Below are 14119 nucleotides of genomic sequence, written 5' to 3' on the forward strand. Positions count from 1 at the left end.
AGAAAGAGAACCTTTCTGAGGGCTGGGTCTGAGCTGGTCCCTAAGGAGAACTAATTCATGGGCAGAACTGCAGGATGATGAGGGTTACAGGAATCTGCTCACTGGCTGGAACACACGGCCAGGTTTGACTGGGCATAGCACAAGGCACATGTTTCTGCAGTACTTCATGCAGCAGGCTCTCAATGCAGGGTGGATCCAATAGCAGGTAACGGGGATACCCAGCCCCAGTGGCACCTGCAGCCACTGCCTCTGTCTGGGGAAGCCTTTCTGGTTAGATTAATGCCTGCCAAAGTGTTTCACCGATGTGATGAAATCTCCCTGAGGCTCTGTGCTGGTACACGGGCTGTTTCTGTAGAACTGCCCTTGCTTGAGCCTGAGGAACTGACTACCAACACCGGGTAGCAACACGTCTGACCCTGTGACACTGATTTTAAGGGCTGTTTTCAGAAGTGAGCTTGGCTGATTCTGGCTGAGACAGGGTTGCTGGCTGGCAGCCCTAGGTGCAGAGCTGAGGATATCTGTTTGCCATGGCCAGCGTGTCCTATGGGCTCTGTACTTCTGTGGTCAGAATTTACACCTTTCTGCGGAGCAGGTGAGAGCAGGCATAGGGACTGCGAGACGATACTGAGAGACAGTTATCTTTGTCTCAGCAAAAGTCTGACAGAACCAGAAAGCAGCTCTGTTATCTCCATACTTACAAAATCCATGTGCCCAGCATGTCTCAGGTGGCTGTGGAAAGAAGCAAGGTTTGGTCAGTGTTTTCTGCTGAGGCTTTTCCATCTGTCAGTGAGCAGCATTAGCATCTCAAGTGCACAGAAGCAGTCCCCAGAAAGGGAAATAACATTTTAATCTGTAATTACAGTCATTGCTGTCAAGTGCAAACAATGATTTGTTATGAAAAATACAGTTGTTCTCTGACAAAATTTTAAGTGTTTAAAAAAGATCAGCCTTCTTCATATCCACTTTGGTGGTATTTTAACAAAATAAAGAAGACAACCAGTGCCTGGAGGAGGTCTGCACGTGTCTCGAGTGCCAGGACTTTCATTTCATGCCTGGACTCAGCTCTCACAAATGGTATTGCTGCAGATATGGACTCAAAGCCATACGCGTGGGGAGGTTTACAGCGTTGTGCTAACTCACCCTCATAAAAACCATGAGTCATTCCTTATTGTGCATTGCAACTTGAAATCATTTATTCCAGAATTGATGCTTTGGCGGGTCAGCCTGTGCTGTAGCACAGATGCTGCTTTCCCACTGTGCTCGGGGAGCAGCGGAGGCGTGCTGACATCAAACTCCTTGCAAGGACTCCGCTGCCTCGGGGTGCCCCGAGGGCCTCGTTGCAAGGAGGAAGAGGGAAACACACAGCTGAAGCGATGCCATCGAGAGTGTACCTATGTGCAGGATGGGGAGGACAGCTGCTGACTTTTAAGCCTACCTCTCTTTAATCGCTACACCATGCTTAGCTAAGGGTGACAGGCACAGGGCTTTCTGGTCCCCTAGCCAGGGCGGCTTTCCAATGCCCTTCCAGCCCAGGCAAGGAGGTGGCTCTGTGGGACCATGCATGGTAAACTGACAGGAGTGAGAGATTTCAGTACATTCCTGTGACTCATGGCTCGGTGTTTGCTTATGGAGGTTATGCTCTTCCCAGAGAGCAGTTTTGGAATTTTTTTTGCTGTCTGGTCAGGAACCCAAAAGAGCAGACTTGAGGTCAAGTTACAGGCGTAGGCACCCAATTGCCTCTCGCATCCTGCAGGCTGCGAGCTCTGAAATGTTTACGCTCCCTGCTGAAACAGGACCTCCTCTACTCCTTAAGAGGTTGCTGTCCTGCGTGCTGGGGAGGGTATCAGTTCCTTGCAGGGAAAAGCTTCTGATCCTTGCTCCTGTCTCTCTCCAATGAAGGTAAACCGATGGGATTAAGGACAGTTCTTTCACTTGCTAAAGGAACTGTCTTTCTGCAAGATCATATAAAGCAGAGTGTGAGAGGGATGTGGGAAATGCTGTGTGTGTCTGGGTGCTCGGTGCCATCAGAAGGATGCAGTTGTGACTGCAGGTCATGAACCTGCTACTCACAGCTCTGAAATAGATAGGGAAGGCTGTAGAAGGGAGGCTAAAAGTACCCAAACATGTTTTTTTCTTTTTTTTTTTTTTAATTGTCTGCTAGATAGTGCTGCAAGGTGCAGAGCAGATTTCTCTCTTATGGAAATTGAGCAGATTTCATATTTTATAAAAGCAATCAGTGCTTTGCAGAGTCAGTTCTCTGAAGGGTCCCTGGAGTCATTATATCCCAAGGTTAGATGATTCTCAAGACCATGAGAACAAGCCATCCTGCCTCCTAACAGAAGGGGACTTTTTCCTTGTCCATTTTCTCCCCGGGACTGGAGTTGGAGGGAGCTACATCACAGTGGGATATTAAAAACAAGCCTTGGATCTTCCCAGAAACTACTTCAGTTTGGAAAGCAGCAAGTAAAAAGCTGACTTCAGCACACTAATGACCTGGCTCTCACTTTTTTTTTTTTTTTTTTTTTTTTTTTTTTTTGTTACAGCACATGCAGGTAGAGAAAAGGGAAAAACAAAATAAAACAAAAAATGAAATTAGCTAATGAAATCCAGAAGACAACATGACTCAGTAACTGATACTTAGGCAAGACTCTATAAGACTCTATTAGCATTTGGCAAAGTAGAGTGAAAAGGCTTTGTGCCTGGTGAAAGACCAGGACTCCTCAGCCTCTTGTCCTGACAGAGCATCATCAGTCCACATCATATTAGGAAAGCATACATCATTGATGCAGGAGAGGACATAAAAGAGAATGAAATAAAAACTTGGGTTTTTGAAGCTTATGGAAATAGAAGCAAAATGCTGAAGATAATTTCCCAAAGAACTGGGTCAAATGTTATCAGATACAACTTGGAAAGCAAAAGAGTTAGCAGTCTCCAAGAGAGAAAGACGTGGTTTACAGTAGCAGTTTACAGTAGTAAAGTAGTTTACAGTTAGTAGTAAGTAGTAGTTAGTAGTAAAGTAGTTTACAGTTAGATGATAGTATAAACACAGCAGTATTAACCATTAGGAGTATATACGTGTTGTATAGTCCAGAGTCAGGAATTTATCCTTACCTGTTTATGAAGGAGCAAACAGGTGACTACTGAGAGCACAATCAAACCAAATATTGAAGTATATAAAGCCACTTTGCAACACGGACATCTCCTTTGCTGTGGAATATTTCCATTCTCCAGCAAGTTTGGTGCTTCCATGATGCTTATCTTCGGACAGCCAGAGGCGAGGATGCAAACAGCACCAAGGTCAGAAAAGGCACTGACAGAATTCCTGATCTCATTACCAGGACGGAGCATGGAGACAGTTTTATGCTGGAGGTTTCCCCATGCTAATAAAGCTGAGAGGAGGAGCCATGGTGTGTTTCATCACTAATCCGGGACTAAGAGGCAATGAGTGAGTGTTTCCTCATGAAACTGAGGCGCAGAGGACTTTCATTTGGCTCCCAGCCCAAAATGACCAAAATGAAACTCCGGTAATAAGCTGTAAGGGTTCCAAAATGCACATCGGACTTTTGTGCGAGTCAAGTTTACAAACTCTTCAGCAAGCATAAACTGAAGGGATGAGGTGCCAAGATGGTTGCATGCAATCTGCTCCCATCTCTGGAGGTACTGGTGCTTTGCGGGGCTGAGAAGCTGGCACCAGACTAAACCTGTTTCTCATTTTGACACCACAGATCTGAACAGCGATGACGGAAGGGCATTTCTGCAGTTCCCTGAGGACATGATTCATGCGGTAAAAGTGAAACTACACACACTTAAACACATGACTGCAAGCGAGCAGTACTGTGGAGCCACAAGTATGGTCTCGGTGGCAAGTGGAAACACTTGCATGCAAACAACAGCTTTGACTTCCACACTAATGAATTGAGCAGAAGGGCAGAGTATGAAAATAGTCCACATTTTTCAAATTTCTTTCACGTTGCAGTTTGAAATGAGCTGGCTGATTTTCAGAGTCTTCCTAAAATGATTGATGTAACTGTCAACATTGGAACTAGTTTATATTTTTACACTGTACATTGACTCTTCTTCCAACATGAATGTGTTCTTCACTGATGTTTATTTAAAAAATAACTTGGATACCCAAGGAGCTGTCACTTAGAGATCTGTGACAGCTGTGCTGCACTCACTAATTCTGCAACGGATGGAGTGCATAGAAAATGAACTTCATGCACTTCAGCATTCTGCTCTTCCCAGTCCTCATTCCAACCTGCAGAGGAGCCTCTGCTTGAGGAATGGGGAAGCTTGCTTGTGCCGCATCCAGGCAGCCGCTGGGGCAATGCCAGCTGTTGCCTCTCTTCAGGACATCTCCATCGCCAGCCCAAGCACCCCGGCTCTTCTGGATTGCAGCCCAACTCGGACCTTCTCGGAGGAAGGTTGCCAGGGAGCTACTTGGAGCAAAGCCCAATGTGGAAGGGCAGCAGTGGAGGCAGCAGCAAGATGCGTGCTTGCAGCTGGACGTTGCAGGGTCGTTTGCCATCAGGGCACACTTTGGGACAGCTTCAGGGCAAGGCGTGGGTATGCCTCTAAGGAAAACCCCAGAAAGCCTCAATGTGATTTTCCTGTGGCCCACCACCCCCAGATGGTACATATTTTCTGCCTGTCTTGGTAGTGACTCCGCATGGCTGACGTCAAGGAAATAGGGTACTTTCCACAAACTCCTAAAAAAGGCAATTAAGGACTTGGCGTGTATGGGGAGAACCATTAACCTCTACCCCGTGTGCATTTTTCCATTCCCAACCCTGCAGTGATACAAGGGAAGAGCAATGGCTCTCTTTGCACCAGCTCCCTTCTTCATATAAACGGTTCATTGAAGCCATGCCTGCCAGAGCCATGGAGGATCCAGCGACTCCTCTGGGAGCATGCAGAATCATGCAGTCACCCCGAAAGGCAGCAGCACCGGGATGACAAATACACGCCACCAGCGCTGCAGGGCTGGTTTAGGAACCCCATTTTGGCCCCAAAACAACATTGACCCGTGACTCTGACCCTGCAGCAGCAGGCATTAAGCTCTCCACTCCTGGCTTTGACCAGATAAAAAGCCCTGAACAGTCTTCATCTTAAAGCATGCAAATGAGACTTCCTGTGACATGCCATATACTATGTAGGCAGTGAGGGTCTAAAAAGGTGTACATTAAACACAACAAAACTAGAAAGTGGCCCAAGACAGGAAAAGAAGATCTACCAACAACAATTTGAGCAACTTTTTTTTTTTTAATCCCGTAAAATAACCCTACTTTTTGGTTGCATGTTTGTTTTTTTGCTTTGCTACCTGAGATAGAGCCCAGGGGCAGAAAATTGTCAGTCTTAGCACCCAGAATTTGCTGGTTACTTAGAGAAAAGGGTGTTAAAATGGAAAGGATCAGTTTCAAGAAGGGGCTGGAGCTGGGTCTGGACATAGAACAGGCATTTCACTCAGTGGAGGTGGAGTCCAGCTCGTGTTATATTTGCATGAATTACATACTGAGCATGCATACGGTGGCTTGTGTGTTCACAGTTAAGTAGAAGCGCTGAAGGGGCTGTAAATCCATCCTGCCATCATGCTATCTGTAAATGCATTGCCTGCTGCGTGGCGGTGCTGCAGTTCCGTGCTGGGATCCGTGATGCTGCGGGGCCGGGGGAACCCGGGCAGGCACTGGCAAGCGAGGACATTTTGTTCTGCAGTTCCCTGCAGCCTCAGCCTGGCCTGGGTGTGGTGACAGGGCTGTTTAAATTAAGGTGTTCTATTTATTTTTGGAGACTATTTATGGCTGAGTCTCAACTGTGTTTCCTCTGTAGATCCCAGCAGTTTTTGTTTCGGCCAGTGTTTAGCCACATTGCCCCCAGTTAAGAAACAAACTCAGCCTAAAGCCAGCAGCGCAGAGGATATATTTCTTCCTTATTTCCCATCACTTCTCAAAAGTAGCCCTAGCTCTCGGAATAGGAATGCAATGGGTGTATTTATTGACAGGGTGCCCACCGTATGCTGGTCTGGTCCTTCCTTTTCTTTCCTTTCTCTGTCCTAACAGCTTGTTAGGATGGGATGGGAACAAGTTCACTGTACAAGCAGCCATGATTCATACAACGAAACAAGACGCGATTCCTGCAGGCCTTTCCTCCCTTGCACCCTTTCCCTGATTGCAGTGCTGCATCTGGAAATGCACGAAGCTCAACCCTAGCATTTAAATTATTTTGGAATTTGTGGGTGCAGGAATTTGACTCTTTGTAAGTTTTTTAATACAAACTATCTGTCAAGGTGATTAAAGCGCAATTAGTCAGCTTTAGATTAATTAATTTCTAAGCAGGAATTTCACAGCTGCTCTGCAGTCCTAACCTCACTTCCTCTGCCTAAGCACAGGCCCCGGGGCCGTGGTAATTTCTTGGGCCAGGTGCAGAGCAGGGCTTTCAGACTTACCGCCCTGTGTTTAGACATGAGCTTTCCGTAAGCCAGCTCGACACCAGATGACGATCACGGTTTGAGTGTTTGTCCAAGCTCCTCTCACTCAAATGCTGGGCTGTGCTTTCCAGCCCAGTCCTGGGGAGATGCTTTCTAAAGCCTCAGCAGTTACAAACCGTGTAGTTTCTATCACCACGCGTGTCACCACCCAGTGTACCTATGCAGTTTGCTTAGCCCCAGGGTAAGTTTTCTGAGTCTTGACTGACTTGTTTTCAGTGGCAGGCTAAGTTGCCCCATCTTTACCATCTGGTGCAGCCTCTCTTTATGGGTGCTTGCGGGAAGGCTGGCACGTTTCCAGATGCCACGTCTTTCCAAGGATGTGAGAGAACCTTTCACCAGGCTGCGGGAGGCTGCGCGCCCCAGAGGCTCAATGGGAAGCTTCGGACCCAGGCCACGTGTTCACAGCTGCTTGGAAATCCAGCCCAGCTGGCTGCGAGCAGATGCTCCGATAGGGGGGCTGGGGGTGACAAGCTGACAAGCAGCACTTTTTGCTCCAGGGGTGGCCAAATGCCTGGGCTGGTTTTACGAGCACAGAGACAGTTAATAGAAAAGCCTCGAGCATGTCGTACTACAGGCTTTCTCAAGACCCAGTTCTTTGCCAAGACAAGTTCTCAACTGAGCAAACTCTCCCTCCCTAGATACTCCCAGTTGTCTCCCTGTGTCACAGCCACCTCCCAGGTGAGTGGGCCAGTCCTCTGGTTTTGCTTCACACTTTCAGCAAAGCAGTGGTACGCCTGATGCTCACTGTGCTGAGCCCGCCAAGGATGATGATGACAGCATGGGGACTCCTCCGGGGCCTGGGAGGAGCCCCAACACAACTGGAGGCTGTGCCAAATTTGTGATGTTCTTACCTATTTTCTCTCTGTTAAATTTTTGTCTTGGGTGCTGTCTGCCTTCAGTTTCTATCCACTACATTTCACTTGGCCACTGGCTGCAAGGCTGGCGAGAGGTACGATTGATTGTTGACAGCAGCAGTAACTGATTGCAGCGGTGAGTGAAGCAATGGCTGTATAATTAATGGAGTCTTAGATGGAAAATTGTCCTTTGCATGGTTGGTGCTGTGACTGGAGCTGTAATCCAGCTAAGCCAGCAGCTCCTGGAGGAAAGCTGGAGACACCCCAGTACCATCAGGTAACTGGGAGCATGCCCTTCTCCCAGCAGACCCGTTGGAACAAGAGGGCTGGTAAAAGGGGGCGAGTCCAATTACCACCTTACGCCCCCAGTAGCCTCTCATAACTCTGAGGAATGGATGTTGTGTCTTTGGAAATGCATCAGGACATTTTCATTGCACAACAGAGGCTTCTGGTTCTGGTTTAAAAAAAGCTGTGACTCCGTGTTCCCATCCAGAGCCTTTGGGCCGAGACCAAAGAGTGTTTCTTCCGATGCACAGTACTGGCACTGCTCTCACATCTTCCCACGGAGCTGCAGCGGGTCTGAGGCTGCAGGCATGTCCCCTCCAGCAGCAGGGCTGGCTGGGCTTTGGCCAGCTCCCCGGCCACTGGCCTCACCGCCTGCCAGTGCCACATGGTGTAGTGTGTGCCTGTGTGCCCCAGACAGAGCCTGGGCTATTCCTCAGTCCTTCTACACAAGGACTAGAGCAGAGCCTTACACTTAGGTCTTCCAGTGGTTGATCTCATGACTAACCACTAGGCCACTTTTCACTGGTGCAAAATAAATATCTGCTCTTCTCCTTTCCTCCACAGTTGTTGCTGAGGAGTAGGAATCCTCAGCCAAACCCAGCTTCCTTCCTCTCCAGAGGGCTCCCTTCTGTACTCTCTCCTTCCGCCTGCAGACAGTTGAATGTATCACAAAATATGCGATGTGCGCAGTGTACCCAGATGGTGGAAAAGGGAGAGGGGAGAGAATTGTGGGTGGCCTTAGACAAACTGCTTTTATCTGCAGCTGGGAAGAAGCTGTTGCAGTCTCCCAGCTTCAAGCATTTTGCCTATCCCCTGTGTTTTCACTCTCCACGTTATTTTTCTTTGCTGATGCCAGGAACGAGCGCGAGGCAGGGCTGCACTTCTGGGCTGACCCCTCTGCTCCTACCCCAGACATTCTCTCATAGCCTCCTTCACTTTCCATCTCCACAGTGTCACCTCAGAGTTAATGCTCACTTCCTCTTTGTCTTCCTTAATCAGCAGCCATGTAGGATGGTGTTGTCATATGTAAACACCACAAGTGACGCATTCCTCTACCCTCTTCTTCCTTTCCATGTGCCATCTTTCCTCTGCTTTCCCTTACAAACGTTTTTCCATTTTGTATTTTCCATCTGTGAGTATTTTAGCATTGCAAAAGCCAGATCTGCCACCGGGGCAGCCACTGGTGGACATCGGTGGTGTCCCTTGATGCAGCTGACAGGGCAACCTCAATAAACTCGGGTGAGGCATAGGCAGCCCCTTTCCATGGCATTTCCCAGCAGGGCTTTCACCATGTCCACGAGGTGAAAAAGTCCATGGTCTCTGTTATGTGTGCAGCCAGATCTGTGTGCCAGCTTCAGGAACTTCTGGACTCGTGGTGGTGTATGAATTGCTTTAGAAAGAATCATGCTGTACGCAGGGCCGTGGTCAGCTGGATTCCTGTGCTCCTTGGGCTTACTCATATGGTTCTTGGTTTCTGCATAGTTGCTTTTGAATGTTGTGGTTGACAACTTAGAAGCTTATCTGAGAATCAGACCTGCTCTTGATATCTTTGACAAATTTTAAAGAGTACGGTAGGACTAATCTGAGGAACACTACAAATCTTAGCCGTGGTGTGCCTTTTCTAGGATCTTTTCTTCCCCTGCAAGTTCAGCTCAAACCCATGATTTTCAGGAATCCGATGCTGTTGTGCATTGTGTGCTGTGGCAGACTGGAAACCCTTCAGCTAGGAGAATCTTCTCATTAGCATCTGGTCTGCAAAGCCTTCCTCCAGACTGGCAGCCTTTTGCTGTCACCTTTCCTCACCTCATCAGCTTGGTCTGATGCTTCCTGCTGTGCTCCCTGCCGAGCGCAGCGGTGGCAGTGGCTGTGCAGGAGTGACGTGAGAGCTTTCGGAGGCACTTGGCAGGGACTCACAGCTCTCAGTGAGAGAAGCGTGCTAACTGGGAGCTGGGCAGTATCCACAAATAGCCTCTGGCAGCAAGATCAAAGATGTGCTTTAGGAAGAGGAGGAGAGAGTTGGGCCTGTAACTGACAAATTTCCTTTTCAAATGAAAAATGGAAAAGTGGTGGCCCCATTTTATGCTTGCTCTGTTCTTCTTTCCTGTAAAGAAGTATGTGTCAAACACGATCTGTTGGTGGAGTTATATTTAGCCACTTTCTTTTCCTTGTTCTCTAGTTAGCTCTTTTCTTTCCTTCAGGGGCAATGCCTGTAAACTTCAAGTGGAAAAGTGGCCACGTTGCAAGCTGTCAGCAGCTGTAAGAGGCAGGCTTCTCACCAAAGAAAGCAGCACCAAGACAGTGGCAGCACTGTGTGGTTTGGATGCTGTTACACTGCAACAAGGCTCATCTGTCTTAAAGGACCTGATGAAAGAGAGTAAGGCTCAGAGAAACCACAGAGCAGTATTAATTATCTCTGAACGTGTCTCAGGGCGTGCCGGTGGTTAGAAGTGGGCTGGGGCTGGCATTCCAAGCGCGGCGATGCACCGCACAGGGAGCCCTGCTTCAGGCCCTTGGATGTGCTTGCCCAGAGCTGGGGGTGTCTGGGCCATCGGTGCTGATTGAGGAGGTTTGGGGGAGGTCATAGTTTGGGTTTCCTGCTGCAACACTCCCTCAGCCCGAGTCCTTCAGTCAAAGCAAAACACACACAGGACTGCTGGCAGGGAGATACTTCTGCATCTGGAAACCTGCAGTGAGGCGGTGATTTGCCTAGTCCAAAAAGCTATAAAAGAGCCCTCCTCGATTTCTTGGCCACAGCCACCTGGCTGGGAAAAGGCAGCACAGCTTCAGCCCGCTCTGCATCCTCTGGCTGTAGGAGAGCTGCAGTGTGGGAGCACGAGTGTTAGCAGGAACAGCGTGAAAGGGACAGGGTGGAGAAGTTCTGATTGTGGCACTTGCTCTTCTAAAGAGCCCGAAGAGGGAAGTGGCTGGGCTTTTGTTTGCATTCTCCTCACACAGTGAATACCAGGGGCCTTGGTTTAACTAGAATATCATTGTGCTTCTGCACTGTCCTTGGAAAGTCTGTTTGACTCAATTCTTTCGCAGACAGGTGGGTGAGTTAGTTTTGAAAGTTTCTGGTGCTGGTTCACTCCTTCAGCAAGACACCTGAGGAGATCCTCTGCCCCCCTCCTCATCCCATGCAGGAGCAGGGGTACTTGCATGGCACAGGAAAGGTGTTCAGATCACTGTTCCTAAAGACCCCAAAGAGGCCCTCTCTTCCAGGGCTGCAGATGTCATTAAAAATGAGGAGTTTCTCCTCGGTCTCCCATGGGCTCACAGATTAAGCAGATAATCTCTTTCATGTGGGCACAGAGAGCAGGTCAGTTCTTTCTCTCGGCATCAGACATTTACAGACAAGCAATCTGTCCAGAGGACACCAGGACTCCTAGGAGATGTTTTCTACACCCCCAAATACCCCAGTTTTCCTGGAGATTTTGTGTGACTGATTCATGCCCTTCCTGGAAAGACAACATTTGGGATTAGATAAACGTTGCAAGTGTAGCTCCTGGAGCAGAGCAGAACAGGCAGGTAAACACAGGTCTTCAAGCCTCAGTTCAGTTCTCATGGACAACAAGATGCCTGCCTTTTCCAGTAAGTCTCATCTCCAGCCTGGTCCCAGCACACCGTACCTCCCAGGTGCTCTTCTGACAGACTGTTCCTCGTTGTATTTCTATAGCAGATCGTTCCTGCTTAGGCAAAGGATAAACATGTCTGCTCTCCTTTCTGAATGGCAACTCATTATTTTAAATCTTCCCTCCAGACTGTTTGAACACTACCCCTGCCCTTCAGTAACACTCCTGCTTTCATGTCCAGGCTTGAGAGCCTGTGTTTGCTCTTCTATACCTGCCCCTCGCATAGCACAGTGATGTGAATCAAGCATGGGGTCTCACCGTACAAAAGGGTTCATCTTGGCCCCAGTGGGCATTTAACCCAGGTTGCATCAGCTCAGTCCATATCCACTGCTGGAGCTGCTGGGGTTTCTGTTAGCAGAGTGGTCAGGGCATTAATTTGGATGGGTTTATTTCAGTTACAGCCACCCCATTTCTTTTGGCTTCTCTCTTTAACATGCTGTGTGACAGCAGAACTTGGCTCTTCTGTGCAAAATTGAGACACTCCTTGCGTGGGCCGAGCATGGAGCAATGGACCTTCTAGCAATGTGGGAGGTTGTGTAGAGAAGGCTAGGACATGGTTCTCGTGTGAAATCACAGAGCACTTGGGCATGCTGCAGGGTGTGTGCAGTCATTCCCAGGGACAGCGCTGCACCCTGAGCACACAGCAGCAAGGAGCCAAGGGAGAGGAGCAAGGGAAAAAGAGCAGTTGTTATCTCATTCGGCTCTTTCACTTTCCTTCCAAACTGCTTAAAGAAAGTGAAGTGCTGTTTGTTTACTCATCCATCCTACTCCTTCTTTGGCAGAGATCCCAGCTCGCTGAAATGTGAAAGAAGAAATCCTACTGAGAGCAGTGACACACTGGTGTGATTCTTCCCAGCCCAGGGCTGGGAGGCTTACATCACCCGCCCCCAGCCACTGAAATCCTCCTCCTCCTAATCCTTCAGAAAGCCTTACAAAGCAGCACCACATGTTGCATCAGCATCTGGCAGCCTGCCTCCCTCTGTTTCTGCCCTCAGCGGTGAAATGAAACTATGGCCCCGCTGCTGCAGGTTGCCCAGCTCGGAGCCACGTGCCCACTCTGGGACAGCCAGCCGAGAGACCTGGCTCTGAAAACCTCATTGCTCGGTGGTGGAAGTGTGCTACACGGCTCCAGCCCCTTGGGGCGAGTGGCCTGGTGGACGATGCAGTTCCTGCCTTCCTCGGTAGCTCCCCGTGGGCAGAGCCGAGCTGCTCGGTGACATCCTGAGCCCTGCGCTATCTGACCTGGCCTTGCTCCCCACTGCCATTGCACAAGGATGCCTGTGCTGATTGTATTCTCATAGCTTAGCGCGTGGATGTTGTTTGAAAGTTCCCCCCTGCTGACTTCCTCCACATTGCATCATCAGGCACTGATTTGATTTCTTCTGTGCGTTTGAAGCGAACAGCCGCTTTACCAGCAAAGTCAGCATCGGGAAACGCTGGAGCCAGGGCTGTGCGAGCTGCCTGAACGCCCTCCCGTACCCTGCCTTGCGCAAACCCCAGGGTCACATGCGTGTTGCAAGAGGGGATTTCCTCCTCTAGTGCTGCTGCAGAGGCGGCAGGCATTGGTGCACTGTGCGGCCCAGGGCAGCATCGTGGTCTGGGTGCTCTGGCCACCTTTGACCAGATCTTTTCCCAAAGTATTTACCTTTCCGTTCAGCCTTGTGTAACGGTGGACAAGCCGTGTAGGCTCCAAGGTCCTTACAGTCCTGCCCTACTTGCCAGAGCTGTGGTGCTTCTTTGGGTTGAACAGTTTGTGAGGGATTTCTGCCGTGTGAATCTGCTGGTTTCTGAGCCTATCCACCCAGCTGTGACAATTCCCCTGGTTATTTACCTAGTGTATGGAGAACAAAAACGCAGAGTACTTGTTTTCCACTTAAACCTGACATCTGTCCATTTAATGGGATGCTCACCACCCCAAGCTAGTTTTGTATGGAGCAGCGAGTGTGGCTCCCAGCTCGCCCTCCCACCCCTTACAGCTCTGTGGGTCCATGCAGAGTCCCACAGCTGCAGGGCTCTCTGCCCATCCCAGGGCCGGGCAGCTCAGGGTACCCCCTCTGAGCATCTGTGATCCATGGCCAGAAGCAGGAACGCGGTGGGGACAGCAGGTGTGCAGGCCCCGGTGGTGGAGTACCCATGGCGAAGTTGAATACTGTGGCTGAGAGACAAATCTTCGGAGGAAGGAGTTGCCAAACCCCTACGCTACTACAGAGGGATATCCCAGTGCAATGTCTTTTGGAGTTCACAGCGTCGCGCCACTTAGAAATGCAAAAAGAATCTCCCCTGCAGCTTGTGGACAGCAAGCCAGATTGTAAATGCCTGTCACAGCAGTGGCCACGCTGTGCTGCAGCCCAGGAGACCACAGGCGTGTGTGAGCACGTGCCGAGTGCCTGTCCCTGCTCCCAGGGAACAGGGCACACTCGTGCACGGCCAGCTGCTGAGCCACCGTGCCCTGCCCTTGCGGCCAGTGGGGCAGCCTCTGCTGCCCGGAGCTGTTTTTCTTTGGCAGGTCATGAACCTGCTGCGCTGCTAGAAACCCTGTGGATCCGTGTCAAGGCTCCTCTGCAGGAGTCTCCTTCCTGTGTTTACTCAGCAAATGGTTTCTGGGCTCTGTCCAGGGGAAGGGTGGAAAAGCCACAAAGGAAAGCGGACTGGGGAACAGCATCCCACACACAAGGCAATTCCCTGTCCTTTCGTGCTGGGGCTGCTGGACTTGCCAAGAAGGCAGGGACGCAATGGCCAGGCATGGTCCTGGGGCTCAGCCAAGGGCTGCTTCTGCCCCATCAACGCAACTGAGCTGGGTGGCTGCCTACCATCTCCGCTCAATTGCTTTTTGTCTTCTTTTTGTCTTCCGAGAGCCGAGCTTCTAT

Source organism: Netta rufina (assembly GCF_964035555.1).
Source record: "Netta rufina genome assembly, chromosome: 8".
Lineage (NCBI taxonomy): Eukaryota > Metazoa > Chordata > Aves > Anseriformes > Anatidae > Netta > Netta rufina.